General features: G+C 38.7%; 1 protein-coding gene across 2 annotated transcripts in view; it reads left to right on the plus strand.

Annotated features, from left to right (window-relative positions):
• The first annotated feature begins 205 nt into the window (after positions 1 to 205).
• The window catches only part of LOC109421517 (polypeptide N-acetylgalactosaminyltransferase 2), a 54,687-nt gene continuing 39,311 nt past the window's right edge, over positions 206 to 15,581 (plus strand). The window contains exons 1-2 of one of the 2 annotated variants that reach the window (XM_029872368.2): positions 206 to 539; positions 693 to 1,110. The gene's annotated coding sequence lies outside the window, so the exon portion shown is untranslated. The remainder of the gene's footprint in view (positions 540 to 692; positions 1,111 to 15,581) is intronic. The other variant, XM_062851677.1, reaches the window with a different exon arrangement.

A 15,581-nucleotide genomic window follows, 5' to 3' on the forward strand; every position in this document is an offset into this window, starting at 1 on the left:
TGTCTTGGGTCCCATGAACATCAACCCTTTAGAAACGTTAATAAAATCACGTGCGGCTCAAGTGCACACGTGAGTGCATGAAACACATACTTATTCAATTTGTTTGGATTTATTATCATGAGTGTTGGTAGGTATTGCACTAAACTATATTATCTACGTATTTGTATTGGTTAGTGTTATGTCATTACGTTGGACTCTTGGGCTTTTTTTAAATCACTGCATTCCACAATGGATCCTAAATTTGCTAAATTTATGAACGCAAGGCGCTAGATTGCTAATTTGCTGTATGTATTTCTATATATGAAAATACATTTTACATGAAAGCCTTTCAGCATTCTACGTACAAATCATGTAAAACAATTTAAACCTTGTCTTCGTCAGTACCTTTCGATCATCAACATCATTTCTTCTTTTCATGCACTAATTTACTTACTGATACATGCATATATAGTCGGCAATCGTAAATACAGCTGTAGGATTGTTTATCAACATGTCAAAATTCAGGAGCTAGATGCATGTGCAATAATTATCACAAAAAGGTAAACTACTTTGACAGAGTCAAGGATAAAATATGTAAATTCATAACTTTATTGCTTGAATCTCAGTGTCGCCTACATTCGGGTTGATTGATTTCTTTTGAAACTATTTACATCGATATAACTGCCTTCAATATTCACTTGTTTACATTTCAGGGTTGTAAAAATCCAAACTGCTCTGCTTATCGATTTTTACAACGCACGCGTACAGATAGTTTGCATCTCCCAGAAGTCATTAAAAAAGGTCGAAATGCTAGACGCAATTTATTTTTAAACCACTCGCTATTTCCAAAGTCTTTGCAAGTCTAATTTGGCAATAAACATTGGGGCTAAGTGCGTTTGTAGAAAGTGAAAGTAAAAGATCATGTAAACGATCAAATAATTTCTCACACCACGTTGATTATATCTGTGAAAAGTGATTACGGCTGAGAATCACATTGAAGCTTTTCTCTTCTGCCTGAATCCTACGGAAAGACATCAATTCCAACAAGATGCATTGATCTACGAAACAGTTTTTGTCCTGTGTACCTTCACGAAAATGCGATAATATTCTTGAATGGACTGTCAGTCACAGGTACTGTAATTTAATATAAACAATCATCATGTTTCAAATTAAAAAAAGCTAAAATATTGTATTATTTCTCTTTATAGGGCATTGGTTCCCTTATTAAGCATGTGGTTCCCATTTTCATCCTACGAAAAACAAGGGATTGGAGCGCTGTTTGTTTTGTTTCTTATTTTTGTATTTTTTGTTAGAACTGAGCACCCATGTAAACACAAAGAACGGAATCAATCGGTGCCGTAATCACTTGTTTTCGAATAGGATGAATATGGGAGCATGAGATTACTGATGGCACACATACGCTATTAGACAGTTCTAATGACCACATAGTTTCAGATTACACTACCCACCAACAACATGGGATTGTTTCATTCAATTCTGCTAAAACACATTATTGCGACTAAGATTCGGATTTACAAAAGCAAAAGCAGATTTGACGGTTTTGAATGTTATAGTGCAGAAATATTGTTAAATCTTGTATGTTTTTTCGTATCAAGTTTTATAAAAACACTTTTATATAGCTATAGCTCAAAGATAGAAAGAGGTGCGTTACAGTGTTTTTGTTTTTGTACAATGATGACTGTGGCATCTCATTTGAGTTGCTTTATGAACATTATGCAACTCAAATGAGTTGTATAATGAAAAAAATCATTGCATAAAACTTTGTATGGAACTCTTGCAAAACTCGATTTTTTAGCACTCTTCATATTTATCCAACACGACAAGCTTCGTTGGATAAATGTACGACTCGTGCTGAAAAAATCTACTTTTTTGCAACTCATTACATAAACAACTATTTCTTCGCGAACAAATAACTTATACAGATGATTTTTGTTGTAAACGGGTTTAAAAACCAGATGATTTTTATTGCACAAAAAAAATAAACTATACAGCATAAGGTGACCCCATAGTCACAGCTGTAAAGGCGTGGGTATTTATTCAGCATGACTATGCTGAAGGTGATGGTTTTGATTTCCGGTCTTTTAATTATTTGTTATTGTGATTTGAATTATTTGTAAAGGAAATTTCCTTGACTTCTTTGGGGCTGTCCGTTTATTCCGTAAGGTATTTTTAACGATTTTTTGACACCGCTACCCCCCTCAAAAATCTAAATATTTTTGTATGGCGCGTAAGATTTTCCAAATCCTCCCTCCCCCATATATGCTTACGTAATTAAAAGACGGTCTCTTAGACATAAAGTATCTTACTACTTTAGGGCTTAATATTTTGCCGGGATTCAGCTTTCCGGGAAACGGTAAAAAAGATAACAGTTTCCCGGGATCCCGGAAAATAAAGAATTTTATTTTTAAGTGAAAAATGTATTTATTTGAAAGAAAATCGTTTAGTCAGATATCATATTTTTCCATTTCCTATTGTAGACTGTGCACAATACAGCAAATTTTATGATAAAATGGTTTATATTTTACCGTCAATGCATTTTACCAGCATTACTTATTGAAATTTTGAACGCCCAAGTAAAAGTTTTAATACTTTCTGCACTTACTTCGAGTTTCGACTGTTGGTGATTATGTTGGAAGGGGAATGGCGTTCAGTCTTTGGAGGAATAACTCAAAAACGGATTCTTAAGCTTTCATCCATCATTGAGTTATTCCTACAAAGACTGAACGCCATTCCCCTTCCAACACTTTCTGCACTTAGACATAATTTATTAGGGTTTTGTCAAGGATTCGTTAAACCCTTTTAGGTTTACTGAAGCAGTTCATATTGTAAAGCAGCTTTAACGACACAAGCAACTTCAAAACATTTTGTAGATTTATAAGTATCCAGCGAATAAAACCTATCTACTTGCCTTTTTGCCAAACAAAAATGTTATTGTAAGCGAACTGTTAAGTACGTATTAAAACTAAGTACTAAAACTTCTTTCAAAGCCGCATACATGCCATATCTTCTTGGTCTTAAAACCTGATAGACTGCAAAAAAGTAACCTTAAACCTTCTCGGAATTACCATAAGAAGCAATACGATCTTCTTTTGATTAATATAGGGTATAGGCTTTCCGTACGCTTTATGCGTTATCACAGTGCCCTTCTCAGGGCGCTGTTTGAACCCATTGTGGTACGCTTATGCGTTATTACAGTGTCCTTTTCAGGACGCTATGTGAACCCATTGTGGTACGCTTATGCGTGTATGACGATCCTATTCCCTTACCTGTCCTTTCCCCTGTCGTATTATTTTTCCTTCCCTTCTCCGTCAGGTAAATGATGAATAGGCTCGTGTTCATGGCGTTGTACAAATTTCCCAAATGGAGGAGAACGTGCCTCTAGAGCCGACCTACTGATACCTGATACTTAATACCCTGTGTAAAAATGAGTTTGCTTTAGGATATTGGCTCACGAACGAACAGGTGAACTGTTTTTTAACATATTTATAAACTCCTACGTGATCCATTTATAATTGGAATCATTTATAATTGGAAATGTTATTCTGATACCATAGGCACATGATGAACGTTGTTCTCATTTCCTTCTCCATTATTTAGTTGCAAATGTCTATCTATTAAAGCGCATGCATCGAGTGTACTTCACAAAGTAGAGTTGAATTCACCTTAAAATTTTGTTCAATTTGGTCAATATTGATGCTAATTATGGCAGAGTCACTGAAAATTCAAATCCAACAGCAATTTCAATTGCTTCTTGCCTTCAATACGAAAAAAAGAAGCATCATAAATGTGTACCATCGCACTTAATCATGCATGGAAATCGCATCCGAGCCAATTATATAAGATATCTTATACTACGGCACCGCACACGGATGAGCAGCAGAATGCCACCAACTTGAAAGGCAAGGCCATATGCAGCTGCAAACAGCAACGGCGATCACGATTCACAGAGGCCTGCCTCGAATTACCCTACTGCCATACTCGCTGGTTGGGGGAGCCTTCGTATTGACTCAGTCGTGGGTGAAAGTATACGATTACTACTGCGTCAACCCGACACCGTTTCATCTAACGCAGAGGTTCCCAAACTCGCCCAGCCAACAAGTATGTTAAATTTCAAAGAAATAAAAAATACCTATTTTGCCAATTTGACGTCATGTGGACCAAAATACGCCCCCCTGCCCGAAAGGTCCCAGACCCTAAATAAACAAAACATTACAAAAAATGTTTTAGCTCAAAAGAAATAAAAAAAGTGTGAAAGAATTGGTTTTGGACTTTCATTAAGAGTTTTGAACTGTCATTAGGAGTTTTGGACAATACATTTAAAGGTAAATAATGTAATGATTATTCGGATAGCCAGGAGATTGCCAAAATGTTTGGCATAGGCATTTTTTTTTTCTCTCACAAAAAAGTTCAACATGCTGGAATTTTTTAAAGAGTGCATCAAACAATCTCAATGTTTGACTGTTTGTCAACCTATGTTCATCATTGGTACAAATTTGAGCTCGATTGATTGATCTTTCGCAAAGTTAGAGCCGTTCTGGTTAAACACTATTTTTTAGACAACTAATTTTGAACTGTCATATCTCGGAAACCAGCGAAACCAGTGAATCGAATTGAATGAAATTTTGAACGTTTATCAACAATATATGGGTAACTCTCGCTGAGACCGGCCCACTATTTACACCTTGTCTTCAAAAATGTTTAAGGTGCTGATTTTCTGAAGTCCTCGCTAAACAAGTAAGGAAAGTGCATTTGATTATCAACAATAATTCGCTTTGAGGTGATTTTTGGAGAAACTTTCGAGTTATAACGGTTTAAATGAGCCACCATTTGACTAAAATCGAGGGGTCTGCAAACATTGTTGTGGGTCTTACTAACCCATCAGTTTGGGTAACCGAATGCATTTTCCTTACTTTTTAGCGAGTACTTTCAGAAAATCGCCACCTTAAACATTTTTGAAGACAAGGTGTAAATAGTGGGCCGGTCTCGGCGAGAACTACACATATATTGATACTTGATATGACTTTATAAAATGTAATATTTTCTCACGACGATAAAGACCCAAAAAGTGTCTATCCATTATAGCTTTTTTCAACGTTTAAAAAAAAAGACGCGGACACCGTCTTCAGCAAAAGGCTGCACAGACTGAATGAAACTTAATACTAGACAAGGGACACATGGAGCATGCACCAGTGGATACGGAGAAGAAACTATTCTCACGAAAAGTTCCATCGCCCGGAGCGGGAATCGAACCCTCACCCCACAGCATGGTGCACGCTAACCCTCAGTTACCCAGATTGATGTCAAAGCGACCCAGACTGAGCAAAACTGCAGTTACTCTAAACTGAGTAAAGGCACCTTTACTCAAATCTGGGTTACCGATGTTGGTGGCAAAATCTGGGTAAACAATACCCAGCTTCTCCGGGGCCTTGATTTTGTTAATTTATTTTTAATTTAGATTTTGATTAAAAAGCTCTCAGTTGCCACGTGCTATTCACTTACCTAATGCTGGAAAACAGTTCCCCGGAATAATTCCACTGTTTTCCCGTCATTTATCGGCATATTTTTTACGAAAACATTCATAGTTTCCAGCGTTCTCCTGACCGCTGCCATATTCTCAAGCCAAAAAGTGACAAAGTGCCGATTACCCAGATCTTTACCCAAATTCAGCGAATCTGGGTTTCCGGGTTACCCGGATTTTGACAACTGCTAACAACATGAAAATCCGGGTCGAATCGACCCAGTCGATGGGTAGTTTCAGGTTAGCGTGATGCGATTAACCGCACGGCTACGAGGCTCCACGAGTACCTATGTTTTAAAAACTTGTGAAGCATTAATATATTGATGACAATCGTTCAAAATTTCATTCGATTTGGTTCACTGGTTTCCGAGATATGACATAGCATAGCATAGCATAGCATAGCATAGCATAGCATGAATAATTCACTGGTTTCCGAGATATGACAGTACAAAAATAAGTTGTCTAAAAAATAGTGTTTTACGAGAACGGTTCTAGCTTCGCGAAAAATTAACAAATCGAGCTCAAATTTGTACCAATGATGCACATTTAATAGGTTGACAAACAGTCCAAATTTTGCTTTCACATATACAAAAATTCAGCTAATTACTACAAATCTAGTACTTTACTGATTGCGTCCTATAGGACACGATCGGTGAAGTACTGTATTTGTAGTAATGACCTGAAATGTTGTATGGCGAGAAGGTAAATTTTCCGTTTCTGCAAGGAAATTGTGCCAAAAGTGTGGGTGTTAATATTCCTTGTCTAAATTGATGCTGTTTGAGCAAAACATTGGAAACTGTGTTGTTGTTGTCTCCATTTCTTGTCTCTGTAACTGCACAGTTTTCCAAAGTTTTGCTCAAATTGGACAAGGAATCATAACACCCACGCAGAGCTTTTGTACCATTTCTTTGCAGAAACGGAGAATTTACCTTCTCACCATACACAAATTCAGCTCATTACTGCAAATCTAGCACTTCATAGTACGCAATCAGTGAAGTACTAGGTTGAAAGTAGTGAACTGAATTTTTGTATGATGAGATATCATATGATGATCAATAGGACAGATCAGTGAAGTACTAGATTTGTAGTAATGAGCTGAATTTTAGTATGGTGAGAAGGTCAATTCTCCGTTTCTGCAGTGAAATGGTGCAAAAAGCGTGGGTATTATGATTCCTTGCCTAATTTGATGCTGTTTGAGTAAAACTTTGGGCAACAGTGTTGTTGCTTTCTCCATTTCTTGCAACATAAACAACATAGTCATCCAAAGTTTTGCTCAAACAGCATCAAATTTGGCAAGGAATCATAATACCCACGTTTTTTGTACCATTTTATTGCAGAAACAGAGAACTGACCTTCTCACCATACTAATATTCAGCTCATTACTACAAATCTAGTACTACACCGAACGTGCCCCATTCTCCATTTCTGCAATGAAAAGATGCAATAGCGGGGGTATTATGATTTCTTGGCGAATTTGATGCTGTTTGAGCAAAAGTTTAAATAACTGTGTTGTTGTATTACATATTTATTAGAGTGACTGGAAGGGTCGCTCTAATATTTATTTCTTGCAAATTCAACAACACAGTTACCCAAACATTCGCTCAAACATCATCAAATTAGTCAAGAAATCATAATACCCACGCTATTTGCACCATTTTATTACAGAAATGGAGAATTGATCATATGATATCTCACCATACAAAAATCCGACTCACTACTCTCAATTTAGTACTTCACTAATTGCGTCCTTAATATCAAAGTTAATTGTTTATAAATAGCTCAAAACTAGTTTAAAGTTGAAATAAGTTGAAAGGTTCAAATAAGTTGGAAGTATAAATCAAGCTTTATTTTTTATTTTTTTTTTATAATATTACCAACCTTAACCAGAAATGAGTATTTTTGGCATAGCTGTTTATCGGCCAAACTCATAATTTGAGAACCCATGCGTTAAAGCAAATATTATATTTTTCTACATGTGTGTGATTTTGGCAAACTCCAAAGCATGCACAAAACGATAGTTGATTCCAGATTGAAACAAGTTTCCACGGTGCAATGTACTTGAACCGTGGCTTTAAATATTCACCTGTTGATTCAACTTACGGAAATCGTGATGCATTGAATTTATGTATGTATGTGCGCGGCTGTACTCGCCGATTGAAAGATTCTATCTTCAATAACGCCGTTTTATAAAGGATGTTCGGATGATTGAGTCCCGAGCAATGTCTGAGAGCAAATTGATAACACAGCGCAACATTTGTTTGTCTCAAGATCAAACTTATGTGTCTCATACAGATTTTGGGCCGTTGAATCCGAATCTGGGCTCAGATTTGTCCAGCACGTCACAGTTTTGAACTATACCTCAAATTAAAGGGCAAAACATGCGGTTTTGGGCTTTTTTAACTGCCAGTCATTGCATGGAAATATTTTTTTAAGCAATCAAAAGCAGTAAATTGATCAATTAACATCTACATTAACAACTCATGCAAAATATTTCGTTTACGAAATCAAATATGATAGATTTAAGCATTTTATGTTAGTATGGAAACTAGGGTGACTTGTATGGGAAATACGTACCTAACAAAAATCGCATAAAACTATCAAATTTGATTTGGTAAAATGAAATATTTTGCATGAGTCGTTAATTAAGATGTGAACTCGACCAATTTACCTTTCGATTGCTAAAAAAAAATCCATGCTTAATGGCTGGCAGTCAAACAGCCGAAAATCGCATATTTTGCCCTATAAATTGAGGTATAGCTCAAAATTGTGACGTGCTGGAGCAAATCTGAGCCCAGATTCGGATTCAACGGCCCAAAATCTGTCAGAGACACATAAGTTTGCTCTTGAGACAGACCAAAAGTTTATTTTTGTTACGCTGTGTAACTTATGTTGTGATATTGGAAATAACTCAGGATGTTGTCGTTTTAACGGTTGAGCAATGAGCAAATGACAGCAGGAAATTGTTCCTGTGCTAAAACATTCCCGGTGTCGAAGAACGTTAGAAAATGTTTTTACTGAAAATGGATTTTTCTCAAAATCTATGAGAGATACCCAACTTCCGAAGCTGGGTATCTCGCACAGATTTAATTGGAAGGCATTGGTGAAAATCCGCATAGATAAATACTATTTCTGGAATCGTTAATATGTATTATAAGATGTATTAAGGCTGATATAAATTTCATTTTGACTTTTTGACTCCCCCGCCTTTCAAACATTTTTGGCTGGATTTTGTATTGGGAGGGGACAGAAATAAATATCAAATTATGGGGTCTTGCTGAAAATTCTTCAAAATAAAAAAAACGATGAATTTTAAATATTTTTCAGATTAAATGCTGTATTACACTCGTAAACAAAATAAAACGAAAATCGTAAAAGTTCACGACCAAAATTTTTGATGCACAAATATGTGCTGATATAAAGATCATGCTTCAAGAAATTTTAAGTAGAACAGTTTTTGAGTTTTTCCAAAAAATTGAGCTGTACAGTTTTTAAAAATATCTAGCGCTGAGGTCAACCAATTTTTAATCTTGATGCTAAATAAAAAGCTAAATATAATATGTTTCGTCCATTTGAACACACTTTTTGCATAAAATTAGTGGGATTTGTATTATTGGTGATTATATTAGCCAATCTCCTTGAATATGAGCAAAATTACCAAAAAATAATGAAGACTCGTATTTTTTTCAGTTAGAAAAAAATAATTTAAAAAAAATGAGATAGCTCAAAGTACATTTGAAATATTAGATGTTAGCCAGTAAAAATTTCAGCTCAATCGGAGCATTGCGTACGGGAAAAAATGTATGAAGGGAGGAACTTTGCCTAAAAATAGAACAAAAATCGATTTCAAATCGACAATCTTGTATGGAAAGACGAAAAAATTTCCGCTCTACTGTATTTTTTTCCTTTCACGTTTTCGAACTCTGGGCACGATTCTATACTAAAAATGATCATCAGCAGGGCGCAAAATTTTCGAGCAGACGAGTTGAAGTTCACCGTGCGACAATTTTCATTCACTTGCCTGCATATAGGCCTTTTCAGTTGACAGGTCCGTGTATGCCACTGTTTACAACTGCCGAACAAAGGCGCAACCGCTGAAATGTCATTTTCATAGAAGAACTGTCAAAGGCTCCCAAAATCAGCTGATTTTAAACGTCTTCTGATCAGGCCTATTCACCATATTCATAGTCAGCTGCTCGATACTCGTTTGTCAACTGAATGAAAGTCAATAAATATTTGTAAACATTTTACAAAGTGTTAAATTGCTTATAAAATATTAATGTTTTGATTACATTTAACGGTTGTTTACACATATCTGTAAGGTTTCGGATTCGAAATCTAATTAAAACAGTTTGTCGATGTTGATAACTTACATTTATTCCTCGCTTCGAATTCACCCGCATCCAAAACACGCGTCCGCGACTATCTCACGCTCTGTTATTCTCCTACCGTTTCTCTCCACGGATCTCTACAACTGTCTGTCGCCAAGGTTGCCAACTTACCGATCTGAAAGTGCTAATGTAGTGTAACAAGTGGAATTGGCTTATATTATTATTAAGACCCTACATCCCCCCTTGACTTTATTGTTTTACATACTGTTCATGTCCGATATTCATCTAAGTAAGCTGGTTTCCGGTGAATGCGCGTTGGACGATCCGGTACTGCCTTCGAATTCATTTCATTTGTTGGCTCTATGTCGTCATCAGCCAAAAAGTTTTCCTCTTCAGTAGGGCTTGCTCCAGCTTGATCGTTTCGTGGGAAATGCTTCAGATGTGCGATGTTTCGCTTGAAAAGTCGGCCAGATGTAGACTGTAAAGTTGCTTCTGATCCATTCAAACTAACTATCTTGCATTCGTCCGGATCGAATGTGCTGCAAAGCTTATTCTCTTTAACAATGCGTTTTGCCACGACCGTATCCCCTTCTTGGAAAGTAGATGGTTTTGCTCTTCGCCTCGCATCTGCATACTCCGCCCCTTTGATTTTGTTTGTCCAATCACGGTCTCGAATTTCCTCGTCTTCAACACGACCTTCCTCAGCGAATACCGGAATTTTGTCCCGCAAAATACGCCCAAACATTAGACTTGATGGTGAAATTCCCGTGGTCGTATGTGGGGTAGAGTTGTACATGAGAAGGAATGATCGTAAGTCCCATATCCAGTCAGATTTTTGCGAAAGTTGACTGATTTTTAGCCGCTTAAGTATTGCACGGTTGGCTCTCTCCACCTCACCATTTGCCTGTGGCCAATATGGTGTGGTCTTCAAAAGTTTTATCCCGTACTGTTCGCAAAATGACTTCATTTCTTCGCTTATGAATTGCGGGCCATTGTCAGATCGAATGGTTTCGGGCATGCCAAACCTACAAAAGGTTTCGTGCAATGCGTCTACGGTCCGTTTTGCCGTTGTTTGTCTCATCACCACCGCCTCGGTGAATCTGCTGTAGTAATCGACCATGACAAATACGGAATGACCTGATGGAAGCGGTCCCATAAAGTCTACTGCAATGTCGGTCCACGGCTTTTCCGGCATCCTAGTTCGATGAATTGGCTCCGGTACCCCTGGAGAACCAACCAATATGCACTGCTTACAATTTTTCACAAAGTCTTCTGCATTCTTATCGATTCCTGGCCACCATACCTTTTGACGAAGACGGCGTTTCATAGCAGCAATTCCAGGATGTGCTTCGTGTGCTGCCTCGAGAACACGTTGTCGAAGAGATGAAGGGATGATCAGCCTATTTCCTCGAAGAAGAATTCCTTCTATTCCGCTGAGCTCGTTTCCAAATGGTTTGAATTCCTTCGGCATCTCATCAGTCGACGTTGATTGTAAAGCAGTCAAAACCTTTTGAATATTATCGTCGCCGTGAGTTGCTTCTACGATTTCATCGTACTTTACTGCGACTGGCATCGATTTTTCGGCTAAACTTCGAATAAATGCGTCGGCTGTCTCATCAAAATGCTTAGGAGAAGATACAGATAGTCTCGAAACCGCATCGGCTATATTCGCGTTTCCAGGGATATGTTCCACATCGTAAGAGTAAGCTTGTAGCCGAAGAACCCATCGCTCGATCCTCGCACAGGGTTTTGATCTTGTGCTGAATAGAAACTTGAGTGCCTTGCAATCAGTCAGCAGTACAAACTTTCTGCCTTGCAAATATAATTGGAACTTTTCGACACCCCAAACAAGTGATAGTGCCTCTCTTTCAGTCTGAAAATATTTTCTTTCTAGATCCGTTAGAGCCTTACTGGCAAAAGCAATTATCTTCGTCTGACCATTTTTGTCTTCTTGAAGGAGTACAGCTCCTAAGCCAGTCGGGCTTGCGTCGGTTATGAGCTTTGTGCGGTCTTTGGGGTTGAAAAATCCTAAGCACTGAATTTTGCAAATGGCAGATTTTATGGACTGAAACGCCGAACTTTCCTCGTCTGTCCATTTGAAAGGTACATTTGAACGAAGTAAATATCTCAAGCAGTCGGTCTTTGAAGCTAGATGTGGTATGAATCGACCCACGTAGCAAACTAGCCCCAAAAAACTTCGTAGCTCGGATACGTTTTGAGGCGCCCGAAATTGCTGAATGGCAGCCAACCTGCTTTCCTTCGGCCGAATTCCCTTTGCAGAAAGTTCGTGTCCCAGAAATTCTAGTGAATCAACATTGTATACACACTTTCGATCATTCAGCAGAATGTCGTATTCAGACAATCTATTCAGGGCAGCAGCCAATCTCTTATCGTGCTCTTCTTGGTTTGTACCATACACCATCACATCGTCGAGATACACAACTACTCCTTCAAGTCCGGCAAGAATCGATTCCATAACTTTCTGGAATAGCTCTGGTGCGCAGCTTACACCAAACATTAGGCGCTTATATCTGGGTAAAAATGATAATGGAAGTAAAACAATGATGTTCTCATGAAATTTCATCTATTTAAAATTCAGAAATAACAAATTCATCCGAAAAAAAAAATCATATACGCAAAACTTCCCCCATTACCTGAACAGCCCGTATTTAGTGATAAACGTAGTAATTGGTCGTGATCTCTCTGAAATTTCTACCTGATGGTAGGCGTCCTTAATATCTATCTTTGAGAACCGTACAGCACCATTGACCGATCCCAGCAGTTCCTCAACTAGAGGCAAAGGATGGGTCTCTCGGAGTACAGCCTTGTTCGCCTGACGCATGTCGATGCATAGACGTACTTCTCCCGAATCTTTCGTCACCGGGACCATCGGCGAAACCCACGGTGATGGCTCTGCAACGCGTTCAATGATGTCTTGTTGTAGTAATGTGCAAAGCTTCTTTCCAATTTCTTCCTCCAAAGCTATTGGAGGGCGCCTGTAAGGCTGTTGAACAGGCTGGATGTTGTTATCAATCGGGATCTCCACAGTTACTCCTCGGATTTTTGGGAAAGGTTGTCTCTGTTCAGCACGCACCGAATTTACATTCAGTCCGATCCTCAATACTTGTAGCTCCTTCGCTGTTTTGTCCCCCAGCAAACACTGTTGGCCGTTTTCTACAACGTAGAATTTCGAGACAGCTTTTCGGCCCCCTGCCTCGATCTCGGCGCGGAACATTCCTTTCATCTTCATCGGCTCGTTCGATGCGTACGCAATAAGGGTTCGGTCTACTGCCTTCGTCATGTCCACAACGTTTACACCAGAATCTTTCATCTGCTCCCAAACATCACTTGTAATCACATTCGCATCAGCTCCTGAATCAATAGTCATCGGGATACTGACCCCGCCAACCTTGAACTCAAATACGTTCCGACCCATGGCGAAAAAAATGTAGTCTGATGCTTGCTGTTTATCATCTTCTTCAGTAATCGCACGAATTCGCTTCGGCGGTGGCAGCCCTCTTCCAGGTGATTGTTGGCGCCGTTTTTGAGAATCGCCACGAGAGTAGCATCTTTTGGCCCAGTGGCCAAGCCGTCCACAATTAGCGCATTTTGTGTACTTTGCCGGACATTGATCATTTCCTTGGACGTGGCCTTTGCGGCCACAGCTGTAGCAAATAAAGCGGTCAGTTTGACGTTCAGTTGAACGGTTGTCATAACGAGACTGATAGCGAGGCTGAAACATGCCTTCTCGTTTCACGATTCGAGGTTTCCAATTTGGGTTCCGTTCAGATATCTTGTTAATCTCCCGTGGTTCGATGGATGGCGCAGGTTGAAAAAACTTTTTGCAATGTTCGGCTGATTCAACCATGCTTGTTCCTAAAGCAACAACTTCCTCCAAGCTTCTATCTTTCTGCAGAAGTTTAATGCGCAAGTCTTCTGAGGCACAGCCTTGCGCGATTCTGTCTGCAATGAGTTCATCTACTACATTTGTATCATACCCACATCTTGATATCTGTTTGCGGAGCCGCATAACAAAATCGGCAAACCGCTCGCCAGGAGATTGGGTAATTTGATGGAACAAGTGACGTTCATATGTCTTGCGACGGAATGGCTCAAAATACTCGTCCAGGCATTTGATCACCACATCGTAGAAAGGGGGATCTAATGCGACATGTGGAACCTGGTTTACGCCTGGAAGATGGCGCAGCAATTCTTGGAGCCCAGGACCACCCAAGTACGCCAACTGTGCTCGTCTCTCCGATTGAGTTTCAATACGTTGTGCAACAAAAAACGACTCCAAGTCCAACTTCCATATCTCCCATTCGGAGGGTAGTTTACTTGATTCGATGCTAACATCGAATGGCTTGATACGGCTTGGCAGGCTCATCCTGTGTTAGAAATATTAAGGAGTAATGTAAACAAAATTGAGATTCCTGTATCTTCATGATTGTGCACAGAAACCAAAATCGTCATTGTTGTTGTTGTGTGCCAGTAAAATTTTTACTTTACCATATTTGTTCACAAAATAAATATTTGTCGAAAAATATCAGGATCAAGAAAATAACGGAGCCCAACATTACCCAGTATGTTGAAGAAAAAAAAAAAACATAGCATAAAAAATGTTGCTCCTGGTCATGTATTTGGAATATGCCTTCCTTTCTCCATCAGAGGAATCAAATAAAATTTTCCACTTACCTTTTTAAAACTGCAACATCCCAATGAGAACACCTGAATCTACATCAAGTTCTGTCGTCCTTCAATATAGAGCATGATTAGGGGAAAAAAACAACAACAACAGCCAAGTAATATAAATGTGCACTGTTTGCTTAATATTTTTATCCTTTTTCACGTTTAATTTATTTAGTTTTCGGTACACAACCATATCTCTCTCCAAATACATCAATAGATCGGAAGCACATCTCTTAGTGGTACACAACCTCTCTCTTTCTTGCTCTGCACAAAATGTCGATCAATCAGGAGCACATCATTTCGTGGTACACAACCTATATCTCTCGGACTTCACAAAATACATTAGTTGATCAGGAACGTATACTTTGGTGGTACACAACCTCTCTCCTCCTGCTTTTTTCATTTATCTTCAGAACTTCACATGACCTTCACAAAATATCCAGTATCGCTCCGGTGGTACACAACCTTCTCTTCTCATCTCCCAGCATTTCCAAAAATAAAAAAAAGGTACTTAACCATTTTCTTCTTTCTCACTCTGTTTCTGGTACACAACCGCATTTTCTCTATTGCCCCTCATCCGGTATACTATTTCAGTACAGTGCAATATCCACCTTCAGCTATGCGTGCAATTGATTTGATTCCACTTGGTACGTAACCTTCACTTTTCTCATAACCGAAATATTTCGATTCCCCGATCATCACACAAGCATCTCTTCTTTAGCATAGGTTTCTCTTTTTTTTGCAATTCCAAACTAACCTCACTTTGTTTCCCCGTTCAACTTCGTGACGTTCTCTTCGTTTTCTCGATTGGCACCATGGTGAAATAAAAGACACACAACAACAACAATATCGATGATTCTCACTAACACTGTTTTCGAAGCTTTTCGAAAGTATTTTTTCATGTTGCACATAACCTCCACGCTTACCTTCTGCTGGGAGTCAAGGGCAGAAGCAGCGCCCCTTTTTCTTCTCGCTCACTGTACTCGGAATTTTCGCCGTTCGCAACAACCCGCTTTTTCACTCGCTTTCCTGAACTAAAACCGAAA

Source organism: Aedes albopictus, chromosome 2, assembly GCF_035046485.1.
Source record: "Aedes albopictus strain Foshan chromosome 2, AalbF5, whole genome shotgun sequence".
Classification (NCBI taxonomy): Eukaryota; Metazoa; Arthropoda; class Insecta; order Diptera; family Culicidae; genus Aedes; species Aedes albopictus.